The following is a 19,054-nucleotide window of genomic DNA, read 5'->3' as shown; positions in this document are numbered from 1 at the left end:
CAAAATGATTTTCTGAAAATAAAAGTTAAAATGTTTCATTTTTGAAATGCTGAAATAAATAAACTTCTGATATGTTTGGTTTTTCTCAGTTTGTCTGGGTTTTGGTTTTCTCCCAACAAACAACACATCAAAAAAAAAATCAACACAGCTTTGTGAATTGTTTTGGCCAAAACAAATCTGCATTTTTCACACCACATTTTTTGCCCAGCTCTACTATGACTCAATTCAAGTTGGCTTGTACCATTTATACAAGTACATGGAGCACTCTTTCTGTCTCTCAGGCCCTGATCCTACAACAGATTCTGCTGCTTAAGGACAACCTCTGCACCAGTAGCTTCCCCAAGGCTCTGTAAACAGAGTCAACTGCAGGATCAGGGCCATGAAAGCTTAAATTGTCTTTTTTTCTTTGGTCAGTCCTATCTTTGCAGCCAGCTTTTTTAAATCTATAATTCATTTTTCCATCCACAAAGATGCCATCAGTCAGAGGTACTTGTCTTTCAGACTAATGAGAACAAGATGGCTAGCACTGCTCCCAGCAGACAGGCAGGAGGCTGTACTCCACCCTTTACACATACCGAATCACCAGTAGTTTCAGTCCACTTCTAATTTATGAATGGACTTTTCTTCTCCCTGGCACTCTCTTTCCCTCAATCTATTTGCAGAAGCGCTTATCACCCACCATTTATTTTGCTGCCCTGAGCCTTTCCCTACAACCTTAAATGACTAAAGAATCTTATTTGCTTGCTTCCATTCCCTCTCAAATGTATTTAACTGGAGAACAGAGCAGATCTACCATGGAATACATGTTCAACAGTGCCAACAATGGGTTATTGCCTCCTCCCTTCTCTTGGGCCAACAAGCAATTTTACTTTTTTTTCTATTCATTTCTAGCTTGTTCCTTTTGTTCCTCACATTTTTGTCTTTGCCACCAGCCCATGAAGCCGACAGAAAATACAACTCCTCAATTAGACTCTGAGGAGCATGCTGGGAATCACAGGTCAGTTTGAAGATTTCTGAGCTAAACTGGGTTATTGTAACTGACAAGATTTCCAGTAAACAAGTTTGGAAATATCAGCATCTCCTGCTCCCCGTGGAGAAGGCCAAATTAGAAAGAGCTAAGATTTCTAATTTCTATTGTGACTCATGCCCATGCTGAGCACATGGTTGATGAGGTCAGCGACAAGGGTTGCTGTGTCTGGGTTATAGAAAAAAATGGACTCTACTAAATGATAAAACAGCTAGAGCAGAATTAAAAAGAGGAAGAGTGTAGAAACCTTCAATCACAGCAGGAAAGCAGAGGAGACTGGATAATTCTCCTTGGAAGATTAAGCAGAGACAGGTCACAAGGGACATTTTGCACTTCCATTCACCTACACTTTCTATTCCTTAAACACAAGATTCCGCCATCTCCCCTTCCCCCCAGGAATGTTAAACAAAATCATCTATTCTGCTCAGTTTAAGTGAAAGTGAAATCTCACAGGGTTAGAATCATTTCTCATCTCAGAGTGTAAGACCAGTTTGAAAATAAAGGATCTGATCCTAGAAAGCCCTATTGGCGTCAGTGGTCCTTACTCATATTAGCATTTCTATTGCTACAGCAGCCCTATTTTAGGATGACCCCAGCTAGTCAGGATAGCCTTTAAGTACCTGCTTAACTGTAAGTATGTACTTAAGTCTCATCAAAGCCAATGTAACATAGCCACCTTTTTAAGTTATTTCCTGAACCAAGGCCAGGATGAGCAAGGACTACTCATGACAACAAAGGTTTGCAGGATGGGACCAAAACTGTCCTGTAGGATTGCTGACTGTTATCTCAAGTGGTCAATGTTTTTTATTTATTAAACAAAGTGACATAATTGATGACACTTGCTGAGTTTAGAGCCCACTGACAATACCTCCATCCCACTTTAGCTAAGGGAAAAGAGCTAGAATGTCTAATATGCTGTTCAATTTTAAATGCTGATTGTCCTTTTATGAATGTTAAGTACCAAAGCAGGATGGAGACATGCTTTAGAATCTATTGCATTGGGATCCTTTTCAGCAGGATAGTCCTTGCCAACAGCAGGTTCGGAACTGTCAGTTCTAATTAAAAACTTTGTTTTAAAGATACATTTCACAGTTTATTCCAGTGAGTAAGTTCTTCTCACCCTTAGAACTTTTAAATTGCTGGATTGAGCAGAAGGTACTGTTTCCTTTTTAATGATTCCCAAGTAAGGACTTTAATTGTTCTAGCAAGTCAGGATTGATGTTCTGTGTCTGAGTCGCTTTTTAATCGATTATTCATTTAGTATAGACTTTCTAAGTTGTCTTCATTTCTGTGCCAATGGATTAGAGAAAGGGTTACTAACCATTTTCCTTTCCTTTGTATTGTTATAATACAGGAGTTTAAAATGGACAAAAATTAGAATAGCTTCAGCAATTTCTACCAGAAAACCCTTCTGTAGCCTCAGTTATAACTGATACGCAGCTCAGACAATTTCCATTGGAAATTCTGGAAAAGTAGTACAGTATTGTGAAATCTGTATTTTGTAAGCTTATTCCATGGTGCAAACAACCAGGAAAACATTCTAATGACCTTTGCATCTCATTCTGATGGCCAGCATTCTGCCATAAAGGGGAGGAGTGGGTGAAATCTTTATTTGCCTGTTAGATTCAATGTGAAAATTTCCTATAAATAGTGGCACCAACAGTAAATAACTTGCAAAAATTAATTATTACAAACTAAGGTCAACCAATTTTAAAAAGTTATCCTGTGTCCTTTCAGAAGATTTTTAAAAACTGACCACATTTAGAGTGCATCTAGATAGCGACGCTATTTCAGTATTCTGAAATAACGTTCTCCGCAACTTGACAACACGCCCATTATTTCGAAATAGCTTTTGAAAGAATAGGATGCTATTCCAACATACCTGTAAACCTTGTTCCGTGAGGATTAAGGGATGTTTCAGAATAGTGCTCTATATTTTGAAATTTGGTGCTGTGTAGCCAGCGCCAAATTTCAAATTTCAAAATTAACTTGAAATAAGCTACGCAATTTGCGTAGCTCAAATTGCATAGGTTATTTCGAGCTACGGGTGCAGTGTAGATGCACCCTTAGTGTCTAGTGATGCAATGATAGGTGATATTTCATTATATCACTTATATTTTCTGGGATTAAAGGCAACTAGGGGGCTGTGCCTACTAGTCACTATGCTCACTAATTCTCCTCTTTCTGGCGGCTTTCACAGCCAGAGAGCCTGATGATGTCATTCTATCAGGCATCAGGAAAAACTTTTATATTTATATATAGAGAGAGAATTAGCTTTCTCCTCTCTGATATATAAAACTCAGTAACTTAGTTACAAAGAATGAATCCTTACAATAACTTTGACATTGACAGCTTCACCATGATTTAAATCCCTCTACAACTCTGTTGATATTAGGACATCTGAATTATTTTACATAGCCAATGTTTGTTATATGTATAACAGATGTGTACACAATGGTTTCAATGTACAATATACAGTAGGGATTTGCAAAGATTTTATTAGTAGACACTACAACATAACAGAGATACTGTGCCATAGAGTCCTTCCTTCCCATTTGTGATGGCACAGGCCACCTCCTGCTTTTGGTGATTGAATAACAGGCCCTATTCTATATAGATTTTTAATACCACACTAATCACCATAGTACCTTTCAGTAGAACATTAAGCATATTTCCAACTGTGAGACTCTCAATAGAGGTGATAATGTGTTGTGACTTATCTTCCTTATTACAAAGGGAGATTCTGTTGCCCTTACTTACACTGAATGTTGCTATGCTTAGTCACTAGTCCCACTGAAATCAAACATCTTACAATAGGGTAATTACACAGAATTGCAGTGGAGAATATAGGAAGTTCAGGGAGAGAGTACTCCCCTGATGAAGAGTCATAGGAAATTACTATAACAATAGTCACTGATTATTATGGACCAGATTCTGCAAGACTTGCTCATGCAGAGTGATATCCTGCCCCACTAGTGGTCCCATTTATTCAGCCCTTTGATACTACTCAGTTTCAGTACACTCACGTTGCATCTTGTTATGCGGTAATAACCAGGAAATTTCAAAGTTCAGTGCTGTGCTTTCTTAATCACTGCAGAAGTGTCTGCATAGTTTCTTCTCTTTCAGATATAGAAAATATGGACATTTACATATTTGTGAGCACATTTATTATGCACTAAGAGCTGAAATTAGGAGGTGAATGTCTCCTGCATAAAAGATGAACAATAATAGTTTATAAGTTAATTAATCAGTACTATTATATCTTTAGGTCACATTTTAATAATAATCATAATTATATGCAAAACCACTTCTTTTAAAAAGTATAGCTAGAGCAGAATTTAAAAGCTTAACCAAAATGCAGCATGTTTCTTAAGTGTGGAACCACACTACCAACTTTTTGTGTGGAAATAATACATTTAATTTTATTTGATCTGTTTTCATTTTTCTTTAATAAAGTTCATCAGCTACAGGTTGAACCTCTCTAGTCCGGCACTCTCTGGTCTGACGAAATCTGTGGTTTGGCAAGGGTGTGGCTAAGTTTTCTGTGATTTCTAAGGTTTGTTTACAGCCACCAGTCTTGGCTCTCAGTGTTCTGTCTGTTATTTAGCTCTAATTTACTCTTAAATGCCTAAGAGCCCAGTGAACAGTAGGGCTGCGTCTAGATTGGCATGATTTTCCGGAAATGCTTTCAACAGAAAAGTTTTCCGTTAAAAGCATTTTTGGAACAGAGCAACTAGATAGGCATGAACGCTTTTCCGCAAAAGCACTTTTTGCGAAAAAGCGTCCGTGCCAATCTACACGCGCTTTTCCGCAAAAAATCCCCGATCGCAATTTTCGTGATCGGGGCTTTTTTGCGGAAAACAAATCTGAGCTGTCTACACTGGCCCTTTTGTACAAAAGCTTTGCACAAAAGGGACTTTTGCGTGAACGGGAGCAGAATAGTATTTCCGCAAGAAGCACTGATTTCTTACAGTAAGAAGTCAGTGCTTTTGCAGAAATTTAAGCGGCCAGTGTAGACAGCTGGCAAGTTTTTCCGGAAAAGCGGCTGATTTTCTGGAAAAACTGGCCAGTCTAGACACAGCCTAGAAGTGTTGATAATTCTGCTAGATAATATTGAATATCGACAATATATGTACAGGCAGTCCCCGGGTTACATGGATCCGACTTACATCGGATCCCTACTTACAAACGGGGTAAGGCAACCCCGCACTAGCTGCTTCCCCCCAGCAGACCAGGGAGACGCGGAGCAGCTTTTCTCAGCAGACACCTCCGCTTGGGAATAAAGGCCTGAGGGAAGTGAGGTGTGGGAGAATAAAACTGAGCTCTGGAGAAATGTTTGGCTAGAGTTTCCCCTACAATATGTACCAGTTCCGACTTACATACAAATTCAACTTAAGAACAAACCTACAGTCCCTATCTTGTACGTAACCCGGGGACTGCCTGTATATGTGAAAAGACAAGTGACTATTGACAATTTATAATGCAGACTGCAAGATCACTGATACTAAATTTTTACATAGTAATTTAGAACAGTAACAAATAATATAAAACTTTTTTCATTTACATGACACCTTATGTCTAAGGTTCACTAAATATTATAAAATATTAATTAGTTCTGAGGACAACACTGTGATGCATGTATTTTACAGATAGCTAAGCTTTTTGTGCCTCAATTTACTCAATTTACCATAACATCACAACCCAAATCAGACAGGACTGAAACACAAGTATTTTGGGCTTCCAGCTCTGTGTTTCAACTATTACCAGATCACATTTCTTATGAGGAGGAAACAATTTTCTGTTTCTAGGACTTAAAGTAGACCAACTGACCTGTATCTAAGAGTAATATCCAGAAGCCCTTAGTCACTATATACATGACATTTAACTATCATGAGATAATGCAATGAGTCTAATTCATCAATACTTATTCCTAAATAAAACAGGATCAGTCACCTACATTTTCTACTTAAACGAATAATAAAGTAAATTTTCCAAATTTCTTGATTAAAAATTAAGAAGTTTGTGTACAGCTTTTATTGCAATAAGGAATTAAATGTCCTTCCATAGTTCTATCAGTAATCTCTGAAAGTCTTATGAATGTAATTTTGTATGTAATACAGCCTTCTGCCTTTTGAGGGAATACCAGTAAGTATATTTTACTTTTTCACAAATCTGTATTTTTTACTTTTAAGATTTACATTTAATGAGCCTCTTGCAGCTAATCTCAGAAATCTGTTGTGGGGGGAGGAGGAGAAGAGTGTGTTTTGTTTTTAACTTATGCTTAAATTGGTTAATTTCAATATTTCTTTTAAAACAGCAGCTAGTCTGTCCCTAGTTAGTCCCATTACTGAAAACGAATTTTAATGGTATCAGTACATTTCAGGGGGAGGGTGTTGTTCATTTTTATTGAATGCTAGAGACCATCTTTTTAAAATATCACCAGTGCGGCTGATGCTGCATCTATGTCAGGACCTAGACTAAACCTGAAATAGTCAGTGCTGAGAATATAAGCAGAGGCCACATGTTGATGGAATCATTCTTGCTAACTCCACCTAGGAAAGATAAGTTTTTGAGTGTATATTGTAGTCAGCAAGATCATTGGTAGTGAATTTAGATTGACTTTCAGAGCTTCTGAATAGACATGGTGCCTCCTATTAACTTCAAATGAAGGTGTGGGTAAATAGCATCTCTGAAAGTCAGGCCACCTGGTTTGTTTGTTTGTTTGTTTGTTTGTTTGTTTGTTTGTTTGTTCTTTCAATAGGATGACAATGGACTATTTCAGGGTGTATTCTTGTCAACAATCAGCCAAGGATTACCTTGCTGACTTGGAACAGCCAAGAATGGCATAAGCCTCGATCATAGATATGGAACAAGCTTATTCAGTGGTGTGGTGTTTGATACTTTTGTGCATCAATGTTTAACGGGTAATACCCAACGTGGGATTTTTATTCTGACTGCTACAAACCTCTTGATTTCACAGACTTGCTTTCACTTTCATTAGTATCATCCTTTTTTCTCATCCATCAGAGCTCATTCTCTTCCAATCTGAGGTACTGGTATTTTATGTACACTAATATTCATGGGGTTTTCCAAGGAAACTGCTTTAAGACTGGGTGATAAAAATACATTCACTAAGCCAAATTCATCCCAGGTATAGCTCCTTTCAAGCAAATAGGATGGATATGACCTATTATAACTTAGGGTATGTCTACACTAGCTCGTTAATTCGCGCTAGGTAGGCAAATGAGGTGACCGGAGTTGCAAATGAAGCCCGGGATTTAAATATCCCGGGCTTTATTTGCATGTTCCCGTCCAGTCGTCATTTTGAAATTTCACTAGCCCGAACTCACTGCCGCGCGGCTACACGCGGCAGTGAAACATTAATTCGAACTGAGTCTTTAGTTCGAATTAACTGTTACTCCTCATGCCACAAGGAGTAACAGTTAATTCAAACTAAGGATTTAGTTCGAATTAACGTTTCACTGCCACGTGTAGCCGTGCGGCAGTGAGTTCGGGCTAGTGAAATTTCAAAATGGCGACCGGATGGGAACATGCAAATAAAGCTTGGGATATTTAAATCCCGGGCTTCATTTGCAACTCCCATCGCTTCATTTGCCTAACTAGCTCAAATTAACGAGCTAGTGTAGACATACCCTAACTTCTTCTGGTTTCCCTATTGAATAAGCTATTATTTTTGTGCAAGCTTTCTCTTTCCACAGTTTTTCTGTCTAATATCAAAGACGGGTTTCACAAGGCATAAGGAAGCAGTCAACAAAGGCGTTCCCTATCAGCCAATCTGCGTCTTGACTGCCGCACTGTGCTGGCGATTAGCTGAGCTAGCAAAGCGCGGTGGCCATTTTTATTTTAATGAAGCGGGGGATATTTAAATCCCGGCTTCATTGACTATGTCGGGTAGTCTAATTTACATGCCTCTGAGATTTGCTTCTTCAGGTATTGTCATTGATACTAGGGAAGTTTACCATGTAACCAGGGCCGGACCGAGCCATTCCAGCGCCCCAGGCAGACAGGTTAATTGTGCGCCGGTGCGTGGGGAGGGTGCATGCACGGCCCTGCCCCCGCCCGGCACATGGGGGAGGGCACGCGAAGCTGGCGGCAGCAGGACACATGTGCCCAGCCTAGCCCGGCTACCGCCGCTGGTGCGAAAGCCGGGGCAGGCCAAGCCTGGCCATGCAGGACCCCGCGGCCGTAGGGAGAAGAGCACTCTGGCTGGTGCTGCGGGGGTTAACGCGGCCTCTGCCCTGGTCAGCCACTGCAGGATGGCTGCTGGGAGCTGCTGCAGCCCACGATCCGGGAGTTGGGCCCGCGGCACCTGTTGGCAGCTGTAAAGGGCGCTGTGCACCCCTTTCAGCTGCCATCAGGTGCCCCCCATAGATTGGCGCCCCGGGCATCTGCCCGGCTAGCCCATGCCTGAATCTGGCCCTGCATGTAACACTCAGAAAGAGTATAAGTACTTAATCCACCTTCTAAAGTGAAAAAAGTCATATGGCCAAATGTCCTGTCCCCTTCCTCCAACCTACAAGGAGATACATATGTAACAGGCCAAAAGCTGCATGTTCCAGGAGGTGCTCAGAATCTGCATAATCTGGTTGTGCAAACTGTATGGTATTCAAATGACCGTCTTCACCCCAGAACACACCCCTAGCTTCAAAGAGATGGATTTTATCTCAGTGTGCCTGCCTGCGGTCCTCATGGCCAGAGATAACTCGCAAACACAGATATGCTTTGCATATGTTGAACTCCTTTTGATAGCACCTGCCTGTAACCGCATGTTGTGTCTCGTCCTTTTGCCATGAGCATAAATGTCTCTTTCTCCTTGTGCCCTTCACTACCCTTGTGCTACAGACCCTATGAAAAAAGATTTGTTAAAACCTGACAAAAAGGATGACCAATAACAGTTTCAGAGGTTGGAAGACTTTCATGGGGCTGTTTGCCACACACATCAGATATAGCACAAAATGACACATATCCTTCTCTAATGAGCTGCAGAGTACATTTGTGATGGATTATGAGCTTACTTCAAAAGTTAAACTCCCATTTACTCAGTAAGTCAGGAGAAAATGTCAATCAACATTGCAGTATATATTAATGTAATACATTCACTGTCACAGCAAGCTGTTTTGGCAATACCTACTAATGGGCCCCTTAGGCAAATTATAGCCTACATTACATATCCTGCAATAAACACTAGCTATAAGCACTTTTCCCAGGTAGCAATTTATGATTCACTCAGAATACCCCACTTATTTTCTCAGATGCCCATTCCATTTTCTGGCACTGTCATGGTAGCGCACCGTGTCCTGCACATCTCAGAAATAGTCAGGTTTTTTTGTGGCGATGCTCAGAATTGCCTCGATTGTTCCACTTCAGAAAGCCATGTTATGCTCAACTAGAGATACCATTTGGCTCCTAGGATTAGCACTTCAAAAATCAGTAGAAGCAAATACCTTTTGATAAATGGCTCCCCAACTGCCTAGCCAGCAGCTCTTGATTTTTAATATTAGCCTATTTCATATACTATATTTAATATCAGGGGACTATGATACTGTGATGCCAAGAATACATATACATAGTTCTGTCTCCTCTTCCTTAAATATTCATATATTTTGCTTAGTCCCCAAAGGACTTATAAAGGTGAATCCAGTCTGACAAAGAAAAGGAGAGGGAAATGCCTCATAAAAGGGAAATGCACATACCACACATTTACAATCACAGAGGAGGAATGATGAGAGAGAAAGAAAAGGATTATCTCATGCACCATAAGCATCAGTTTGAAATCTGTTCTGTGCCTCAGCTTCTTGGCAAATGTTGAAAAATCAAAAGGGTTCGATGAATGGAGTGGCAAGACTAATTCTAGATAACAAAGTGCTTGAAAAGCATTTCTGTTAGATTAAGGAAGCCATTGTATATAGACTACCAAGTAAGTAAGGGCATGTCTACACAGCAGCGTTATTTCAGCATAACTGATGTTATTTTAAAATAACAAAATGTGTGTCTACACAGTAAGCCATTATTTTGAAATAATGGGAAGTTGAAGGAAGTGTTCTTACTTCGACTTCCTGCTACGTAGACGATGCCAAAAGCCGAGTTAAGCTATTTCGACCATTTACACAATTGATGTTGCTGAAATTGTGTAACTTAATTCGACTTTTGCCCTGCTGTGCAGATGTGCACTAAGAGAAACCTAACCTAGATCCAACTGAATTATACCTTCTCTCATACTCTAGTAAACACAGTGAATTATTTCAATGGGAGTAAAAGGGATCTTGCTAACATAAGGCAATTTGTATCAACTGATCCCCCAGCTTATCTTGAGGTCATGTGGTTTCCAATTTAGATGGTACATTACATTGCCATTAAGCCTGCATTACCAAAAAAAAAAAAAAAAGTCTGAAAAAAAACTTTCTCCTGTGCTCTGGATTCTATTAACAGACTGAATTTCCTACTATACTATACATCTTCCCACATGGCTGGAAGCTGTGAAATAGAGCCACATCATACTCTGAGTACACAAACCCAGTCTCTGCTGCCAACTCTTTAACCCCAAATGGCGTCAAAGGGCCCACTTCCAGCAGTGAAGCACACATTTTTAAGACACAGTCATCTAAGCAAGATATTCCCTCTGAACAATGGATGATTGGCAGTTAACATAATGATTAACTTCTGTCTTTACTCTAGTGCATGTTTATGGCTAAATTGCACTGCTGCTCATTTGTCAACTACACTATCTTGTAGCATAGATGACATCAGATATCCCTTAGTCACTGTGTCATGATCTCCTTTGGGCTCTTGAGGCAGACTGTGTGATGCAACACCTCCCATTACAAGATGTGAAAGAATATACTCTGGCATGCTAAAAATGAGCTGATACTGCTCACCCCATCTTGGGGCCCTTTAACAGCCTCTTGAGGAAAGCTAAACAGCTGCCAAGTATTCAAGATGTGCTATGTTGTGTACAATTTGGCTTGCCAAAGAACAACTTCTCTCCTCCCTTACTCCCACCCCCACAGAAAACATGCAGAAAGTAGATAAGAGGGAAAGAAAAACTGTAAATGAATTACTGCAGAAAGAAAAGGCTGAGGTCCTTTTGAGATGATGAGTAAAGAGAAGGAAATCTGTACTGTCTCTTTTTTCCCAGACAGATCTCTGTGTTCTAGAGGACTTCATGTCCAAGTACGTGAAGGAGATGGCTCCAAAGAGCACTGAGCTTTCTCTATTACAGAAACCCAAGGAGAACTACAGCCTAAGGATACGTCTAAATGAGTGTTATTTCAAAATAACTTAATCTGCATCTACACAGCAGGCAATTATTTCAAAATAATGTCAATAAAGCTGGAGGACTTCTTACTCCGACTCCTATAACCTGCATTGTACAAAGAGTAAGAGAAGTGGGAGGAAGAGTGCTCTATTTCAAAATAAGTGCTGGGTAGATGCTCCCAATTTTGAAATAAGCTACGCAATTGAAGTAGCTCAATTTGCATAGCTTATTTCGAGTTAAGCTCTGCTGTGTGGGCACACTCTAACTAACACAGATATAGGATGGAATACCTGTGCAGGCTAACCTTCATGTCAGCTTCTGACTAGTGGTGAATTTAATATTAATTATAGGGTTAAAGTCAGATATCCCAGGTAGTAGTTTAGGATGATTGAGTTTTTGGGGGGAGAGATTGAGTTAATTGTTTTTCCCTTTTGTTGTTATTGGTTTTTTGTTGTTGTTGTTGTTCATGTTTTATACAGGTACAATGAAATACTGCTCCTACTCTAAACCTGCTTAAGAAATAGAACCCAGTAGTTCCTAATCAAGGCTTCAGTCCAGCAACACACTTAAGCAAGTATCTCTCTTCCACCTGGAAGAAGTCCCATTAACTAGAAAGGAGCATCTCATGTGTCTAAAGTTAAGCTTGTGCGTAAGTGCTTTGCTGGATCCAAGCCTCAAAAATTATTGTTTACTAGGTAGAATTTAGTGTACTTACTTGCAATAGTTTCCAGCTAGATGTATCTATAACATGTCAGAAATAAGAATAATTACTTGACTGCTGGCATGATGGGAGTATTAATTAGTTCAAATCTGCACAGCACTGAAATTTGTATATAGTATTAGTAAGTACAAAATGCCAGTAAGAAACACCTCTAGAGCCATTTTTAAACATTGGCGTAACACTAGCTATCTTCCAGTCATCTTGTACAGAGACTGATTTAAATGTTAGGTTACACACCACAGTTGGTAGTTATGCAATTTCACATTTCAGTCCTTCAGAACTCTTGGGCAAATGCCATGTGGTCCTGGTGATGTATTACTGTTTAGTTTATCAGTTAGTTCCAAAGCCTCCTCTAATGACATGTCAATCTGGGACAGTTGCTCAAATATGTCACCTAAAAAGAATGTGTCAGGTTTGGGAATCTCTGTCACATCCTCAGCTGTGAAGACTGATACAAAGAATTCCTTTTGGTAGTCTGCAATTTGTGTTAGTATCTCAGTCAGGTTATGTCTAGATCACAGGCTTCTTTTGGAAGAACCTTTTTTTGGAAGAGAACTTCCGAAAAAACCTCTTCTGAAAGAGAGCATCCACACACAAAAGTGCATCAAAAAAGTTATCTGCTTTTTCAAAAGATAATGTACATACTGAATGGATGCTCTCTCGCATTTCAGCTGTGATTACTAGGGACAGAGTGGCCACCAGGGCACCTGTGCTTTTTCCTCTTTCCTCTTCTTTCGAAAGAACTCTCTCTTCCCTGTCCACACACATCTTTTTCTGAAAGAGCTCTTTCGGAAAAAGGTTCTTCCTCATAGAAAGAGGATTACCAACGCCGGAAAAACTCTCTGTTCTTTCCATTTACTTTCGGAAGAATGTGATAGCAGTGTGGACGTAACTCAGGTTTTGTCAGGAAAACGACTATTTTTCCGATAAAACTCTGTAGTGTAGACATGCCCGCAGTGGCCCCACTGGTTATTTAGAAGGCTTTCTTTCTCTGATGTATTTTAAAAAGTTTTTATGATTATTTTTTGAGTTCTTGGCTAGCTGTTCTTCAAATTCTCTTTTGGCTTTCCTAATTATATTTGTATACTTTAGTTGCCAGAGTTTATTCTCCTATTTTCCTCAATGGGATTTAGCTTCCACTTTTTAAACTTTGCATTTTTTTCTCTAATTGCTTCTTTTGTGGTGTTGTTAGCCATTGTGGCACTTTTTTGGTTCTCTTTGTATATTTTCTAATTTGGGGGATACAGTTAGGTTGATCCTCTATTATAGTGTCTTAAAAAGTTTAAAAGCAGCTTGCAGGGATTTTACTTTTGGCACTGTACCATTTAATTTCTGTTTAACTATCTTCCTCTTTTTTTGTATGGCCCTCCTTTCTGAAATTAAATGCTATCTTGTTGGGTTGCTGTGGTGTTTTACACACCACAGGGATGTTACATTTTATTATATTACGGTCACTGTTACCAAGGAGTTCAATTATATTCCCCTCTTGGATGAAATTCTCTGCTCCATTTAGGACTAAATCAAGAATTGCCTCTCCTCTTGTAGGTTCCATAACTAGCTGCTTCAAGAAACAGTGATTTAAAGGTGTCAAGAAACTTTATCTCTGCATCCAGTCCTGAGGTGACACACATCCAATCAATATGGGGACAGTTGAAATCCCCCATTATTATTACTAAGTTTCTTATTTTTCTAATCTCTCTGAGCATTTCACAGTCCCTATCAGCATCCTGGTCAGGTGATTGGTAATATATCCCTACTGCTATATTCTTATTATTCAAGCATGGAATTACTACCATGGTATGACTTTGTTCTTCTTTATATTGAACAAATACAGAAGTCGGAAGAGCAGCAGAAGTTTTTTAAAAAGTGAGCTATCTCTGAGATGCTCCAGGAAAGGACAAAGGAAAGGCAGCTTGCCAGTAAGGGGGGAAGAGAAGGCTTTAATGAACTGGCCACCGTCACCTCACTACTTTCTCAAAAAATATGTAGGACTGTCACTGTGGCTTTTGCTAGGTCTTTTAAAACCAAGGATAAAAACCAATGAATATTTCAGGGAGAGCTCCTCTTTCCCCTGTAGTTTGTACTTTAACATTTCTTCCCACTTCTAATCTCTGTTCCCCCATCCTCATCCCACCCCATTTAAGAAAAGTGATTCAGTCAAAGGTTAGTTTCTGCCAATCTCTAGTATATATGTGTTAGGCAATAGGTATGACCCTTACTGAGGTAGGGACTGGGAGGTGGGGAGAGCAGGAAAGATTACTCTGAGTGTGCGTGGCTGGTGGCCACGTCTTCATAGGCCCATGTATTTGTGCAGTTGCTTTTAATGCCATCCAATCTTTTCCTTCTGTCCCTAAATGGCCTGTGTTGAAAATGTCCCTGCTTACAGTTGCTCAACTGGAATGAGGACAAGTTGTTTGCAATGGCCCCCTTCCAAATGCTTGTGCTGTAACTTTTGTCTTGACTAATCTCTGGAGATATCTCTGGAGCGAGTTTCCTGTTCCTCCCATGCATTCCCCCAAAGTGGTGCCTGCTTTTCTTGACCTACCCTCTCAATTTTGTAGCTGGTTCCACCTTTAAATAAACTCTATTACCAAACAGAATTTGTTAACTTCTGCTCACCTAATGCTATCATGTCACACTCTCTTTTGTCAATGCAGCTTGAGTTGCAATGGGTCCAGATGTTGCAGGAACAGAAATACCAGGTTGCCTTTGGTACTAGCAGGATAGATGGGCACATGACAGCAAAGAAGCTGTAACAGTCTTCTAAGTATTACAGCCAATTTGCCACTTAAATCATTGTGATTAAGATGCACTAACCTACAAAATGTTTTTCTGGTGTAAATATTTCTTCTTCCTTGGTTTCTCCTGTCTACTTAGTTTCAGAGAGGAGATGTCCTTCCCTTTGGTTTAATTAAGGCAGGGGAGAAGGGGAGGAGAAATAAGTAACATAACAGAGATCAAGTAAGAGTCTATAGCTCTAAGATCACTGGGCGGATTTATGAACATAGACACATTAATATACATTACAAAAGAAAATAATAATTTCCTTTTCTCTATTGAATGTGCATGGCACATAATGTCTATAAGGGTGTATGTGTTATCTGCCTCCTCTTGTTTTGTTCATCAACCAAAATCTTTTTCTAAAAAGATATATTAAAAATTACTCAACAGCCAATCTTCTTTATACTGTGCCATAGCTATACATGTTCCTTTAAGGAAAAAAAGGGGAGAGAGCCCCTGCCACAAGAGGACCACAAAGTGGCTCAGTTGTGTTCAGGTGCAGAATCTTGTTGAGATGGAGTTGTGGTTAGACTGTTGGGGTGCTGGAAGGGAGTTGAGGTGAAGTTTCAGTTGCTAGCTCCATGCAGGGACACTGAGGCCAGGTTGAGTGGGACTTCTCCCATTTCCTCTTTACTAGCTAAGGGAGCTGACCTGGCCAGGAGTTTGAAACATGCTGCACCCTTCCCAAGGGTTATAGAGCTACTGCTGCCATAAGTAGTTTCAGGAACCTCACCTGCACCCCACACATCACAAAAGCTTGCCCCTTGAGACAGAAATTGCCTCTGCAGGATGAGCATGGTGTGTGTTCATTCTCCAACCCTCCTATCTATGGTCATCTTTTGTTAGGGTCTCAGATTCAGCTTTTGCTCCAGGTCCCCCTAAAACCTTTGTGTGGCCCTCGCTCGTGGGGTACTCCCTGAATGCAGTGTAGCCCTTTCACACATCCCACCAGAGGGTTTCAGAAACAGAATCTTCAGCCCAGTGTATTCATTACAACCACACAGGCTTAGAACTTTGAAAACAGATTAAGTCATGAGTTTTTTAAAAGGAGTTTGCATCACACTATACTAACACCTCCTACTCTATTTTATATTTTTATTGGATTTAGAAGTATTATTGTAGCCAGTAGAGAGAAAGCCGCCCCCATACCACCCCCCTCCCGCCCACAGCATTAATGGGCCACTTCACCGTGAATGGTCCATTGAAATGTGTTAACAACTTGTGCTAAACAATCTGTTCCACTCTGAGCACAGGTCCCAGACCTGAGGAAGAGTGTAAGCTCCAACGTTTGTCACTCTTTCCAGCAGCAGTTAGGTAATACCTTTTACTGGACCAACCCACCTTGTCTCTGTATTGATTTGGCAAACAGTGATAATCTCCATAACAAATATAGCCTTGTTTTGCAGAGATAAATACTCTAGCTTGGTGGTCAACACAACATACTTGGGGAGGGGAGGGGCATGTTCAGCAATTTCAGTCTTGGCAGAAGAAGAGATTTGATTTGACTCTGCTGGTTTTGGTGGCATGTTAAATCCTTGCTAACTTTTCTTTTAACCTTATCAAGTTGTGCCTCTCTCCAAGTTCAAGTTAACGGAGTGGGTGCTTGTTCCATATTCCAACTCTCAGAGCCCTAAAATTGTTTGTTTTTATACCTATAGTGCTACTAAGAAAAAACCAAACACATAGGGCTTGCTGATTTATAATTGTAGATGTAATGCAGTGCTCACATTGTAAATTAGCCACGTGGCTGTCATTTGGTCAAATAGATGGTAATCTTGGATGTGCAAAGAACAGTGCCACCTATCTTCAAAAAAAGTTCTGCTGTGCTTTCAAGCATAGTGGAGATACTTAATGGCTACGTCTAGACTGGCCCCTAATTCCGGAAAAGTCATGCAAAGCAGGTAAGTCAGAATAGGGAAATCCACCGGGGATTTAAATATCCCCCGTGGGATTTAAATAAACATGTCCGCCGCTTTTTTTCCGGCTTGGGGAAAATCCGGAAAAAAGCGTCTAGACTGGCGCGATCCTTTCAAGTAGGAATAAGAGATCCTCCAGAAAAGGGCTTTATTCCGGAGGATCGCGCCAGTCTAGACGCTTTTTTCCGGCTTTTCCCCAAACCGGAAAAAAAGCGGCGGACATGTTTATTTAAATCCCACGGGGGATATTTAAATCCCCCGCGGATTTCCCTATTCTGACTTACCTGCTTTGCATGACTTTTCCGGAATTAGGGGCCAGTCTAGACGTAGCCAATATGTATTGATGTGCACCATACATCTGAGATCAGAATCTGTCCCTACTGAGTCTTTGGGCCAAATTTCATAGGTCTACCTCACAAGTAATTTCACTGAAGTCAATGGGCCTGATTCTATGTCACTATTATACCAGAGTAACTCTACTTGGAGTAACTCATAGCTAGTACAAGTTAAGTGATGGGGACTGATCCTCTAAATAGGACTACTTGCATGAGTAAAGGAAGCAGATTTGGTCTTTATCTGACAGATAATTTGCTTACAGGTAGTAGACATAGAAATAAGGACAGATATATTGTCGATGATTTCCAGGGATTATTTAAGGCTGCAATCCCAAATTGTGCTGCTAAAAAGAGGAGAGAGATGGCCAGAGAATAAACTCTACTTTACTAAGTGCTCTCTCCCCTTCTGTCCTATTCCCCACATTTTCAGAGGGACAAAATGGAGATTGCACAATAGCAAGGAGTAGAAATCTGAGAGATCCAGAGTCTTAAAAGAAAACACATCAAAACAATTGATATTTTATGTTTTTCAAAGTTTTCTGGACAGCCAAAATAGCATATTTTTCTCTCCTCCAACCCCCATTGATTTTAATAAAGGCTGAAAAGGACTCCAGGGTTTAGGGAAAAATGAAAAAAAAAAAACAACTTAGAGAAATTGGATACAAAACTAAATTGTAGACTCAATGGGGCTCTAAGGGACCCCTCCACCACCCTTCTGCACTGTGGCAGGATTGATTTAATTATTCTATAACTGTTCCTGTAGATGGGTATTTAGCCTCGAATAACTCCAACAACAGTGATTGCACAACACCCTTTGGCAGCTTATCCCGTCGTCTAACAGTTCTTCTACAGTTTTGCCTAATATTTAACCTAAAAACTTCCCTCCTGCTTCAGCCAATTATTATTTGTCCTATCCTCAGTGACTAATGAGAATAATTGATCCTTGTCCTCTTTAAAACATTCCTTTATGTTTCCTGTTATGTCCTCCACGCACACTTGTCTTTTCTTTAGGTGAAAGATGCCAAGTTATCTTAACCTTTCCACTTAGATCCTATTTGCCAAACTTCTTACCATCTTTGTTGCACTCCTCTAAACTCTTCAATTGGTCCATGTGTCTTTTTTTTTTCATGCAGAACTGAATACAGTTACTCCAGTTAAGCTTTAACCAGTGCCAAGCAGAGCGCAATAATTACTTCAGTAACCTGACTGACCCCATCTAATAACAACGGCAAAATGCAGCTTGTAATTAAAAAAAAATTAATAATAATAAAAGCTAATTTCCTTAATGACCAGAACATCCTACTGCTTGACAGACATAAGTTAAGAAACATAAAGGTTATTGTTCATTCTAGGCATCTTTTTCAGTTATATGTATATTGTAATTTGGATTATGTACAGTTTTATGCAGATTAGGAACAGGCTGTACTTCATCTCTTGCACTCTCTCCCACTCTTTTTGTTTCACCCAGACTTCACTTCTGTCTGCTTCTTGTCACCCTGTCTACATTTGTTCAGCTCCACTGCCAGTATTCCATTTGGGAGCCTTTGTAGACAGCTGCCTTGGGTGTTTTTAACACCTTAGTCTATATTAGGTCTTCCAACTTTACTAACTTCAGTGGAGTTGAATCAACAGTGGGAGATATTTGGAAATTTCCCTCATGTAGACAGAATTTGTATCCCTTTTCACCATGCCCGTGCTGGCTGGAATGGCTTCCCAGTTAGTATCCAGCCAGCACTCTCCTTCAAAAAAACTCCTGAAAATATATCTGTTCTGCAAAACATTCCAGCTGTATAGTATGTTCTATATTCATTAACGTGGTACCTGCCTATTGTTTTTGCACTGTATTGTATACCCAGTGAGTTATAATCTTGTTAAGAGAGGAAGTCTATTCTTTGGCACACCCTACCTATTATAAAATGTCATGCACAGTAATATATAAATAACTGCCTGAAAAAAAGCAATGCCCAGGAAATGGACACATGAATTCATTATGATAAA

The 19,054-nt window shown here is 39.9% G+C and overlaps 1 long non-coding RNA gene across 1 annotated transcript in view; it reads left to right on the top strand.

The window, feature by feature from the left end:
- Positions 1-19,054, top strand: part of LOC142829075 (uncharacterized) — a 128,120-nt gene that overhangs the window by 31,792 nt on the left and 77,274 nt on the right. The window lies entirely within an intron of this gene.

The sequence above is a fragment of the Pelodiscus sinensis genome, chromosome 4 (assembly GCF_049634645.1).
Source record: "Pelodiscus sinensis isolate JC-2024 chromosome 4, ASM4963464v1, whole genome shotgun sequence".
In the NCBI taxonomy this organism is placed as follows: domain Eukaryota; kingdom Metazoa; phylum Chordata; order Testudines; family Trionychidae; genus Pelodiscus; species Pelodiscus sinensis.
The sequence above is the reverse complement of the archived record's forward strand: the minus strand, read 5'-3'. Positions and strand labels throughout refer to the sequence as shown.